The 12924-nt window shown below is 42.1% G+C and overlaps 1 non-coding gene across 1 annotated transcript; it reads right to left on the bottom strand.

The window, feature by feature from the left end:
- Positions 1-3365: 3365 nt before the first annotated feature.
- On the bottom strand, positions 3366-3471 carry LOC125577447. The gene has a single exon (XR_007315863.1). It is a non-coding gene; the product is annotated as a small nucleolar RNA R71 (small nucleolar RNA).
- Between the last annotated feature and the right edge of the window lie 9453 nt (positions 3472-12924).

Below are 12924 nucleotides of genomic sequence, written 5' to 3'. Positions count from 1 at the left end.
ACATCAAATCGGCTGACAACCTAGCGGATCCATTTACTAAAGGTTTGTCACGAGATGTTGTTGCTAAATCATCAAAAGGAATGGGTTTAAAGCCAATAACAAATGAGGATGCTTGATTGCAACCCTACCTATCATGACTGGAGATCCCAAGACGTAGGTTCAAAGAGAAAACAAAATCAAGCAGAATCTAACCAAAGCACTTGAGACAAAGTAGTCTCTTCCTAGCTCCTAAGATGATAAAAGTGCTAACAAATGTGTGAAGGATAAGCATAAGCTTTTAATGATTCCATAGCTTCTGAGCGGAGTATTACTCAATACTTTTCATGGTCAATCACCTAATGAGTGTGAAATGGAGCCGTTTCTAGGAGAATGAATGCAAGGCTATATTCTCTAAGTTCACTCATGAAAACCAAGAATAGTTCAGGGCTAAAATGAACACAATAGAGAACTAAGTTCTACGAGAAAATGAAGCTGCATTATGCATGTTGTCTCGGTCTACATAAAACACCGGTTGGTTCAAGACATCATGTTCACCTTCTGGTAAAGTAAACTCGACATATATTAACTATGAGTGGTTCAAGGCTTAAAAATGCCACCAACTCAAACACAGTGAATTTTTCGCAAACACTCTCGATAAGTCTGTCTAGTCTAGTCAGGAGTAGAATAAGTATAGTTTTTTAGAGTCTATCGAGTCTGCATTTAGTCTACATATATTTACAGTCATTTCTATTCATGTGGAGGATTGTTGGACCAATATTTTATTGGCAATAAGTGAAAACGAAATGGGCTTTGGGCCAATCATCTAATAAGCCTATGAGGCATTATGATTAATGAATGGAAGAAGGGAAAGTCCCACATCGGGGAGAACTGGAACAAATGAGGAGTATATATATGTACTCACTCTAACTCATGTTCAAATGGCACACATGAGAGGATAGGCTCACCCCCCACGCGCGCGCCGCCGCCGTCCGTCCGGCCGGCTCGGCTCGGCGTGGGCTTGGGCTTGGGCTTGGGCTTGGGCTTGGGGGGAGGGCCTTTGGCCAGATAAGAATTATTCTTTTTGGACCAAACTAAGATCAACGTTTTGCAATTTATTTCGGGAAAAAAACAGCATACAATTTTTTTTAAAAACGACAAGTAGTTTGTCTTAATAATAAAAACGTCATGCATTTTGATATACCTTGGATTTGACCCATTTTTATCCATGGTATATAAGTATTTTACTATATATATATCTATGTTTTCTACTCTTCTAGGTATGTTTTCAGGTTCAGGTGCATTTCAGAGTAAAGCTATGACTTTGGAGCATTATGGAGCCTAAAAGACATTTCACCCGAGCTGACCATTTAGAGGTCGACGAGAAGAAGAATAATCGATCGATGCGCATCAGTGCTGACGATCAATATCAGGAAATGCCTCGACAGATGAAGATTAATATCGATCGATGTACACAAGTACCGTCGATCGATGTCGAGACACCAGACGCGACACTTTGGATTCAGCAGACTTAAAAACCAAGGCCAAGCCAAATTACCAAAATGCCCTGACGAGTTTTTAACCTAGTAGAATATATATTGCCTCGTGTTTTTGACGGCAAGAAGAACAGAGCTTTTTCTAGACCTAGTTTTGTTACAAGTTTCATTTGGGAGAGAAGATCACTTGTGATTGGAACTCCTTGTTTCTATTTCTTTTCATCTATTCTATGAGTTTTTATTTATCTATTGATATGAATTGCTTTGCTATGTCTGAGTAGTTCAACTGTTAGATCCAGGGTTCAAATAGGTTTGTGGGATTAGCCCCAAACTATAGATCTGCCTTGTTGTGATATTCATGATAGATTTGTATTCATTGCTTGTTTTAGCCATGCTAACTAGAACTTGATCATAGGATTGCATATTCAAGCACTCTTGTTATCCCATCTTGACATCTATCTATCATATTAGGATTGCCAGAGAGGGCTAACCGCCAATTTAGAATCTTAGTAGGGCATTTCATACTCGCGCATAGGCCTGGCTAGAACCCGTCGATCGATGTCCGCAACTGACAATCGATCGACGTTGGCAAAGGTGTATCGGTCGACGTCTTAATATACTATCGATCGACACTCTCTTGTGTCTGCATACTAACCGGTGAGACACGAGATCTAGTCTGTTAACCAATGGTACATGCGACAGCTGATCACTGAGTTAAGCGAATGAGTTCTAATATATCATGCATGCAACAGTTAGGCATCTATAAGTCTTATAATCTCCAACACCTGAATAGTGGCCCTGCATCTAATATCATTTCTAACCAAGTTACATTTTTATTTACTCGCTTGTTACTATTGCTATTCCATTTAAACATTTACAACCTTTAGAATTAATAAACACTAGATTTAATTGTTCCCTAGCTCCTTGTGGATTCGATCCCTAAGTACTACATCTGAACCTCTTTTTTTTGAGAGTAACACTCCTTAGGGTAATTTGAGTGGTATCAAATTTGGCGCCGTTGCCGGGGAGCTTTGATCGCCATTAGATTTAGTTTTATTAATTCTTTTTTTCTTTTCTTTACCCCTTTCTAATAATCTTTTTCTTGTCTTTTCAGGTGCATGCCCAGCGGTACCAGAAGCAACGAGGAGAAAGACTTGCTGTTCTCAGACGATCCTGCTCATTTGGAACGCACCATCCGTAGAGGTCAACGTTCCACATCGCTCGACGCAACCACTTCGTCGTTGCTCGATACGCACAACCAACCGTCGACCGACACCAGACCATCATTGTCGATCGATCCCAATCGTTCGACAACGATCGATACTACACCACGTACGTCGATCGATACCGTGTCGTCAAAAATGGTAAACATTATTATTCTAACTCAGGACGAGAACGGAAACCTGTATGACCAGGCCGGTCATCTGCGTAATGCAACAGGTCAGAAAATAGATGCTCACAGAACTGTAATCCCTGATGCTGATGCTACAGGAGCTGCTCAACCTGTAGATGAAGACGTTCGTTCAAAACCACTGGCCGACTACAATCGCCCAGATGAGTACTATTCGAACAGATCAGCTATTCGACTTCCGGAGATCCAAAAGCAGAATTTCGAGCTGAAGCCTCAATACTACACTCTTGTGTCGCAGATACCCTACTCTGGGTTACCGCACGAGCATCCTATGGACCATTTGGAACGGTTTGAGGATCTAATCGCTGCTATTCGGATGGAAGGAGTCCCCGAAGATTACCTGCTGTGCAAGCTCTTCAGATACACGCTGAATGGAGAAGCGATGCACTGGCTTAGGCAGCAACCCACATGATCTTTAACATCCTGGAGCCACATCGAGAATGCTTTCTTACGAAACTTCTTCGATGAGGCGCGCGCTGAAGAACTTCGGAACAAAATTTCCACATTCTCGCAGAAGGCTGGAGAGTCCTTCAAAGATGCGTGGATTAGATTTAGGTTCTTCCAGCGAGACTGTCCACACCACGGATTTAACGAAGTGCAGCTGCTAAGCACTTTCTTCCGAGGTCTCGCCTTACAGCATCAAATGGCCCTTGATACGGCGAGTGAAGGAAACTTCACTACTATCCGTTAGAAGCTGTGAGACTTATCGAAATCCTTGCTAACAGCAGCAGCACCAAAAACACTGACTCTAAACGGAAGAAGTCTGTAGCCTCTATCGGGAAGGAACAGATGGACGAAGTAAGAGCTAAGTTAGATGTGGTGCACGAGCTTCTTAGGAAGCAAGTCTGTTCAGCTGAAGGAGAAGTAGCAGATACGGAAGGAGAAGAAAACGTGAATTACATCGGAGGTACCGGATTCCAGAAATTTGGAAACCAGGGCGGAAACAGAAACTTCTTTGGAAATGGCCAAAGAAGTAACCAAAATTCACAATTTCAAAAACCCTTCAACAACAGCAAGAGCTACTCGAACTCTTACTACCAAAATCCACCACCCCAGACTCAGGAAAGCAAGATCGAAGAGATGCTTGATCGAGTACTGTTGGGACAACAACAAATCACCGTGGATTTCAACGGTAAGATAGACTCTGCCTACAACAATCTGAACACCAAAATCGAGACCTTAGGGACTCAGGTGAGAAAACTTGAAACCCAAGTAATTCAGACGGGCGAGACTATAAAGAGGCAAGAAGCTTTCGCTAGAGAGGCAGGAGCCGACAAAGGAAAACACCACGTAAATGCCATCATAGATGATGATTTCTGGCAAGTGGTGAGAAATGAAAAGCTTGAGGAAGGAGATTTCGAAATCGAAAGCTCCATGAGTCTCGGCGGATCCCAATGGTGTCGACCGATGTCGATGAACTCGCATCGATCGACAGACCATGATGAAGATCGATGGACGGATTACTCCAGTCATCGATCGACGTCGTCTGCCAAATCGACTGAATGCAATGCGGTTCGAATTCTAACTCATGAAGAATTCGCAGCTAAGCATCCTCACCCACCCTCCCCTTTCTATGATAAAATCGATCGATCGGTTGAGCCAACCATCGATCGACAGAGTGAGTCCGACGTCGATCGTCACAACACACCTCCCATCGATCGACAGGCACCTCTGACATACCGAGTGCGGTTACCCTCAATCGATAATGATTACATCAATGCACTCAGACCACCACCTAAACCATTAGCAAACCCACCCGAACCAAAACCCAACCCTTTAAATAGTTCACCAGAATCTGTTCAAGAAGAACAAGAATCTGAAGGGAGAAGGTTAAGGAAAAGAAAGGAGAAGATTCCTAAAAACCTTAAGAGGGAAGCTAACGATAAGGAGATGGATGGTTTCACTAAACGAGTCCTCAGAATCCCAATCGAAAAACCTTTTGATGAAGCTTACTTCACACACCGGTTGTGGATGTTCTTCAGAGAAACAAAGGTAACCGAGGAGGACATTAGGAGAATGTTTCATCAAGTCAGAGAGAAGATGAAACACATGATCACATTGACGAAGAAGAGTGATCCTGGGAAGTTTGCAATACCATGCGTAGTCAAGGGTGTTGAATTTCCCCATTCAATGTGTGACACAGGAGCATCAGTTAGTATCCTCCCTAGGATCATGGCAGACCAGCTTGGTTTGACCATCGAACCCTCAACGGAATCCTTCACCTTCGTGGATCTTTCAGAGAAACGATCAGGAGGTATCATAAGAGATCTGGAGGTACAGATTGGTAATGCCCTTGTCCCTGTAGACTTTCATGTCCTAGACATCGAGCTTAACTGGAACTCTTCACTTCTGCTTGGAAGATCTTTCCTAGCTACAGTAGGAGCCGTATGTGACATGAACAAGAATAAATTGTGTCTAACTCTCATAGACCCAAACATCCACTACGACCCCATCCGACCTAAGAGAAAGGTCATTAATTCTGTGGATTATGGGAAAGAACTCGGCTTCATTGGCGCATGCCAGTGTGGAGTAGAGTATAAATCGGAGTACGAGACAGAGTACTCGGAATCGATCGACACCCCAACCTTTCCATCGATCGATTCCAATGTGTCAACGGTGACCGATGACCGCAACAACACGTCACTCGATGTAATGCACCCACTTGACCATTTCGCTTCACCAAATCATTGTTACCAACATTTTGCCTTACAACCTCCAAGCAAGAGAGGACATGATGATTATTCCATAGGCAGTTGGGCAGACAGTGTTTTCCATGAAAGTTTTGCAGTTGACACTGTAATTACTTCACCTAATGAGGAACATACCGAGGAATACGATGAGGATTATTGGAAAGAACGTGCAATAGAAATGTCTTTGCAGGATGAAAGACTTGAAACACATAAGTTCACCAACACGTTTCCAACATCGTTCGACGCTATGCACTCCACATCGGTCGATACCCACCCTCGTCTAGCAAAACAACCGCTCACATCGATCGACACCCCTACAGGAACATCGATCGATATTCGCGCCGCAGCGAAAATTCAGGAGCAGGAGAATATTCCCTCCCCAACTAGGTTTATAGATACCTATATAAATCGTTTTGCACCTCCGAAACCACCTATACACATCAGAGCAAACACACAAGCAAAAAAGATGAACACTCTTCCTTCTACATCAAAAAGAAAAATCCATGAAGAGAAATCATCTCAAGAACAACAGTTCTGCTGAAATTACACTGCCATCGATCGATGTAACTGTATCTACATCGATCGATACTACTCTAAACCCTAATCTTTATATTTCTAAATTGAATGATTATGCAAACATTGATTACGGTTTTCTAACACCTGATGAATTTGGTATTTTCAGGGACCCAGATGGCAACGCACGTGCAATGGATGGAAGGATTTTACAAGTGTCCAGAGAGGACATAGCAGACATCCTTCAAGTAGCCAATGGACCTGACAACCTATTCTCACAGCAACGTGGCACTCCAGACGTCATTCAAACAGATCCTAACAACCACGCAGGAGTCGCCACAACAGAGATCAACCCAGATCTATCACGCCAACCAAAAGGGCAAGCATCGATCGACGGTACAACGGAGACATCGATCGACAGGGTAACACCAACGTTGATCGATAGGGATGAACCGACGTCGATCGACAGACGGTATGAATGTGGGAACCGCGCTTTCGACATGTACGCAGCCAGAAAGTTCACTTGGGAACAAAGGGACGAGTATGGAGTCTACAGAGATGAGAGTGGACACGCACGAGGCGTAGCTGGTGAGATGATACCTGTCACAAAGGACAACATCAGGAAAATACTGGAAAGAGCATCTCTTTTTGAGGAGAGCCACATCTGTCTTCCAGAACATGCCACTTCCTTCACACCCCACAAGACTGGCACCAGAACTCTACACCAAAGAAGAAATCGATGAGATGGTATTTGGTATTTGTGAAGCTCAGGAGAAACTGGGAGAGGAGCTCAAAACATTGGTAGAAGACACACATCAGCCTTTGGATAGAGGCTACAATGAGCTTTTCCGATGTATGGCGGAAATGAGGACAAAAATTGAGTGTTTACGTTAGCAACTTGAGAAGGAAGCTACGACCTCAGCATCGATCGACGCACCACATGCAACATCGCTCGACGTCAGTCTTCCTACAGCTCAGATCCCTGCAGAACCGCAATGTTCAACACAACACATGGATGAATGGGAAGTCTCATACATCGACACAAGGATAAACGACGTTTACTGCCCTCTCAACAACAACGTGGACTGGCTAAGCACTAAAATCGAGCTACTACAGCAAGATCTGGACACCATTCGCAAGAAGGACCAACAACCAGCCACATCGATCGACATGTGTACCTTCACATCGCTCGACGCCAAAGTCTCAGCCATGAATGAGAGGCTGAGGACTTACGAGGATATGCATGACCGTTTTATATCACCAGTCATGACATATTTAAACAAATTGTCTAGTCAATTACTTCATGCCCAAAAGGATATTGAGAACATTACTAATCAAAGTTTTTTGCAGGCAAAATCAGCATCGATCGACAGGCTACGAGGACCTTGGATCGATGGCAAGAAACCTGTGGAGTTACTTCCTTACACAGCAGCAGAGGTTGACAAGATCACATCCAAGATCTACACTGCTCTAGACACCATGGAGGAACGACTTGACAAACGCTGCGATGACATCTACTTTCCATTCGACAACAAAATCAGTGGACTAGACAACCACGCAGAATGGCTACAGAAAGAAGTCAAAGCCATTCAGAAGCAACTCGCAACTCAACACCAGATATCAGCATCGATCGACAGGACGCTAGCGAAATCGATCGATGGCAACTCGCCGAGATCGACCAACGAACATATAATCACATCGATCGACGCCGAGTCTACACCAATCGGCGAGCAGCTGATACACAAGACGGTAGAGTCAATGCAAAAGGAACTGACAGAACTTTCAGCATACGCCTATGACAACATAGGCTGGCACCAGGTCAGCATTGACAACATTCAAGAAAGGCTACAAAACATCTCCAAAGTACTTGAGAAGATGGATGACAAATGGACAACATCTTGGTCCAGAATGCGCAAAGATGACGTGGATGCTTGCTTTCCAACAAGCAGCTGCTTCTCCACCCAATAGCCAATCAATACCACAGTCAAGCTAAATGTCTAGAACCAAGCGCTGAGTGGGAGGCAACCCACTATTAGGTATTTTATTTAGGTTTTATTAGCTAGCATTTAATTTATTTCGTTTTATTTCTTTCAGATTTAGGAGACCCAAGTAGGAGGACCTGAATATCGACCGACGACGAGACGTCGACATCGTTCGACATAGGCAACCACACGACGATCGAGGTAGCACTAACACATCGATCGATATCTAATCCGGTCAGATGTATCTTCCTTACTTGATACATTTCGTACATCATAAACTACTCATCATAACTCCAGCTGAGTTACACTGGGACAGTGTAATTTAAGTCTGGGGGAGATTTACTGATATAATTTCTTTTATTCTTATGTAAAAAGGAATTTCAAATAAATTATGCTTAGCTATTGAAAATAGGGACTATAATCCTATATTGATTTAAACATGAATATCTAACCAATCTTTAGCACCATTTTAGATTTACTGATTGCAGATAACACTAAAGATGCTAAAGCGGATCAACCTATCAACTACACACTTACCTTGAACCGTATGAAGTAACCAAAGCTGATTTCCAACACTAAACCTTACATAACCGCTTGTCTTGGAGCTTGGTATACATATGATCGGATTCTTCAGACAGGTCTGGAAGGTAACGCCTGGTTTAGATTATTTATCACATTTTCTCTCTCTAAATTTCGACCATATATTAGTTAGTGAGTATATAAAAAAAAATATAAATAAGATCTATTGTTTAATTAGGATGAGTCTGAACAGGACTTGGTGGCTAAAACCATTAAGGCTTGATTCATAAAGACTCAAATAAAAGAGTTTGAAACGGGACTGGGAGGCGGAAATCTTCAAGGCTCGCTTTCGCAAAGAACTCTTGGATATAGGTCAAAAAGAAGTTAACAGAACTTGGTGGCAACCACCATTAAATTTTGATTCATGGAAGTCTGTCCAATCTTGGTCACTGTTCCTGCAATGGAAGCAGACTTTGACTCAAGAGAGAAATTTAGAGAGAGAGAAACTAGGAACTAACTTTTACCTGCAGCTCCAGATACCTGTCTGAAATCCTTGCATCATGTGATCGATACTCCCAAGGTAAAGCATTTACTTTATACTTATGCTAAGAAATTAAATCAGTAGAGGAGATGTCAGACGTGAATTGATGAGTTGTGTTATGTTAGAAATGGTTGCTAAGCTAGGATATTGCATAGTGTGCTTTTGTGATTAGGACTTTTTAAATGTGGTTGCAAAATTGTTGAGGAAAGATTTCTATGTTTTAAAATCTTAAATCCCTAAATATTTTCAAACCTCTTTCAGAGAGACTGCCTGTATGTTTGCTTGAAGACAAGCAAAAGGGTAAGTCTGGGGGTGTTGATATACCTTTGATTTGACCCATTTTTATCCACGGTATATAAGTATTTTACTATATATATATCTATGTTTTCGACTCTTCTAGGTATGTTTTCAGGTTCAGGTGCATTTCGGAGTAAAGCTATGACTTTGGAGCATTTTGGAGCTTAAAAGACATTTCACCCGAGCTGACCACTTAGAGGTCGACGAGAGGAAGAATAATCGATCGATACGCATCAGTGCTGACGATCGATATCAGGAAATGCCTCGACAGATGAAGATTAATATCGATCGATGTACACAAGTACCGTCGATCGATGTCGAGACACCAGACGCGACATTTTGGATTCAGCAGGCTTAAAAACCAAGGCCAAGCCAAATTACCAAAATTCCCTGACGAGTTTTTAACCTAGTAGAATATATATTGCCTAGTGTTTTTGACGGCAAGAAGAACAGAGCTTTTTCTAGACCTAGTTTTGTTACAAGTTTCATTTGGGAGAGAAGATCACTTGTGATTGGAACTCCTTGTTTCTATTTCTTTTCATCTATTCTATGAGTTTTTATTTATCTATTGGTATGAATTGCTTTGCTATGTCTGAGTAGTTCAACTGTTAGATCCAGGGTTCAGATAGGTTTGTGGGATAAGCCCCAAACTATAGATCTGCCTTGTTGTGATATTCATGATAGATTTGTAATCATTGCTTGTTTTAGCCTTGCTAACTAGAACTTGATCATAGGATTGCATATTCAAGCACCTTTGTTATCCCATCCTGACATCTATCTAACCGCCAATTTAGAATCTTAGTAGGGCATTTCATACTCGCGCATAGGCCTGGCTATAACCCGCCGATCGATGTCCGCAACTGACAATCGATCGACGTTGGCAAAGGTGTATCGGTCGAAGTCTTATTAGACTATCGATCGACACTCTCTTGTGTCTGCATACTAACCGGTGAGACACGACATCTAGTCTGTTAACCGGTGGTACATGCGAAAGCTGATCACTGAGTTAAGCGAATGAGCTCTAATGTATCATGCATGCAACAGTTAGGCATCTATAGGTCTTATAATCTCCAAGACCTGAATAGTGGCCCTGCATCTAATATCATTTCCAACCAAGTTACAGTTATATTTACTCGCTTGTTACTATTGCCATTCCATTTAAACATTTACAACCTTTAGAATTAATAAACACTAGATTTAATTGTTCCCTAGCTGCTTGTGGATTCGTTCCCTAAGTACTACATCTGAACCTCTTTTGATGAGAGTAACACTCCTTAGGGTAATTTGAGTGGTATCACATTTTATCCTCTCGAAAGTTTTAAACGAGATAAGACAGAGAGTCTTGAGGAAGAAGTTTCGGAACTCAAATTTCCTCGATCTCCGCTAGATTCTCGCCCACGTGCAGCCGCTGTTGCGGGAAGTGTGTCTTCTCCGGCTCTTTAAATATCGTCTCTCCTCTTCCTTCATTTCTTAACCTTTTTCGGAATCGAAATCCAACAGCAAAAATCTCTCTGCGTAAGTCTATATTGCGAGAGTGTTTCGTAGAGTTTATAGTTCGATAGGGCGATCACGAGTGACGCGTGATTCGTCTGCCATGGTTGTATCCTGGGACTCTATATTCGTACAGTCCCGTCTCACTAACGGAGCAAATATTTTTAGTTAAGGAAAGAGATCATATCTCGCGTCCATGTCTCTTTGCGAATACGATTTCTTATCGTCCTCGTATTCGTTTTCACTTATTTCTCAAAATTTCACGACTTCAAAATGGTGGATTCAAAACCCATCATGGATCAGGTGGAAGCGCTTCAGCTCATTTGCCATGAAATCGATGCTGAAAGAATGTCTATTTGCGAGACATTCACAACTCTCAGCTTCATTGAAAAGCTTCCTCTAAGCTATGCGGATTTCAAGAACTACTTGAAGCACATGAAGAAGAAGATGGGGCTCGAGGAGCTCATCATGAGGCTTCAGATTGAATCCAGAAACCGAATTGCTGACAAGGTCACTGCTAAGGAGCACAGTGTCAACATGTCTGAGCACAAAGGCAAAGGAAAGGCACACGCCCATTCTCCTGCCAAGCCTTCCAAAACTGCTGCAGCCCTGAAGGCTTCTGGAAAAAACTTTAAGAACAAAGGCATCGAAATCAATGCGAATGTGAATGTGGAGAAGTTCAGGGGGAAATGTCACTACTGCCACAAAGTGGGGCACAAGACTGTTGAGTATCGTAAATAGATCAAGGATGAGAAGGCTCAGGAAAATCTCACTGAGGAAGATATCGTTGCTGTGGTGACTGAAGCCAACATGGTTGAAAGCAACAACCCCAAGGAATGGTGGTATGACACTGGGGCAACCACCCACATTTGCACCGATAGGGCGATGTTCAGTACCTATCAGAAAAGCAAGACTGAGGAGAAGCTCAAGATGGGAAACAGTGCAGTCTCCAAGATTGAAAGACGCGGCAATGTGATTTTGAAGATGACATCTGGACATGAGGTCACTCTGACAAATGTGAAGGATGTTCCTGACATGAGGAAGAACCTGGTCTCGGGAACCTTGCTCAGCAAGAATGGATTCGCCACAAGTTTTGAGGCGGATAAGCTCGTGATTAGGAAGAATGAGATGTATTTGGAAAGAGGGTATGTTAAGGGTGGACTTGTCAAGTTGAATGTAATGACAGTCACTCCAAAAGTTGTAGCTCCAAAAGTTTCAGTGAATAAGAAAGAGCCAGTTGCTTATTTGGTTGAGTCTTTTAATATATGGCATGAAAGATTAGGCCATGTAAACTACAAGTCTATACAAAGATTAATGAACTTAAATCTAATTTCTAAATGCAAAAAAGTAAACAAAAATGTGGAGTATGCCTACAGGCTAAGCTCACAAAAACGCCATCATCTCGTGTTGAAAGAACTAATAAACCTCTAGACTTAATTCACACCGATTTATGTGATTTAAAATACTTACAAACTAGAGGTGGTAAAAAGTACTTTGTGACCTTCATAGATGACTACACAAAATATTGTTAAGTTTATTTATTGCATAACAAAGATGAAACCTTAGAAAAATTTAAAGAATTTAAACTCGAGGTCGAAAATCAGCTTAAAACAACTATTAAAGTAGTTAGAAGCGACAGAGGAGGCGAGTATGATGGTCCGTTCAATGCATTCTGTAAAGAACATGGAATAATCCATCATACTACAGCTCCTTACTCACCAGAATCTAATGGAGTTGCTGAACGCAAAAATCGAACTCTAAAAGAGATGATGAATGCTATGTTGCAGGAATCTGGGTTACCCCAGAACATGTGGGGGGAAGCGTTGCTTACCACTAATTATATCCTCAACAAAATTCCACACAAAATAACTGGCAAAACTCTATATAAATTATGGAAAGGTAATTTACCTTCGTATAAATACCTCAAAGTGTGGGGGTGCCTGGTAAAAGTTGCGGTACCACCACCAAAGAAGGTCACTATTGGACCTAAAACAGTGGATTGCATCTT

Source organism: Brassica napus, chromosome A8 (assembly GCF_020379485.1).
Source record: "Brassica napus cultivar Da-Ae chromosome A8, Da-Ae, whole genome shotgun sequence".
In the NCBI taxonomy this organism is placed as follows: domain Eukaryota; kingdom Viridiplantae; phylum Streptophyta; class Magnoliopsida; order Brassicales; family Brassicaceae; genus Brassica; species Brassica napus.
The sequence above is the reverse complement of the archived record's forward strand: the minus strand, read 5'-3'. Positions and strand labels throughout refer to the sequence as shown.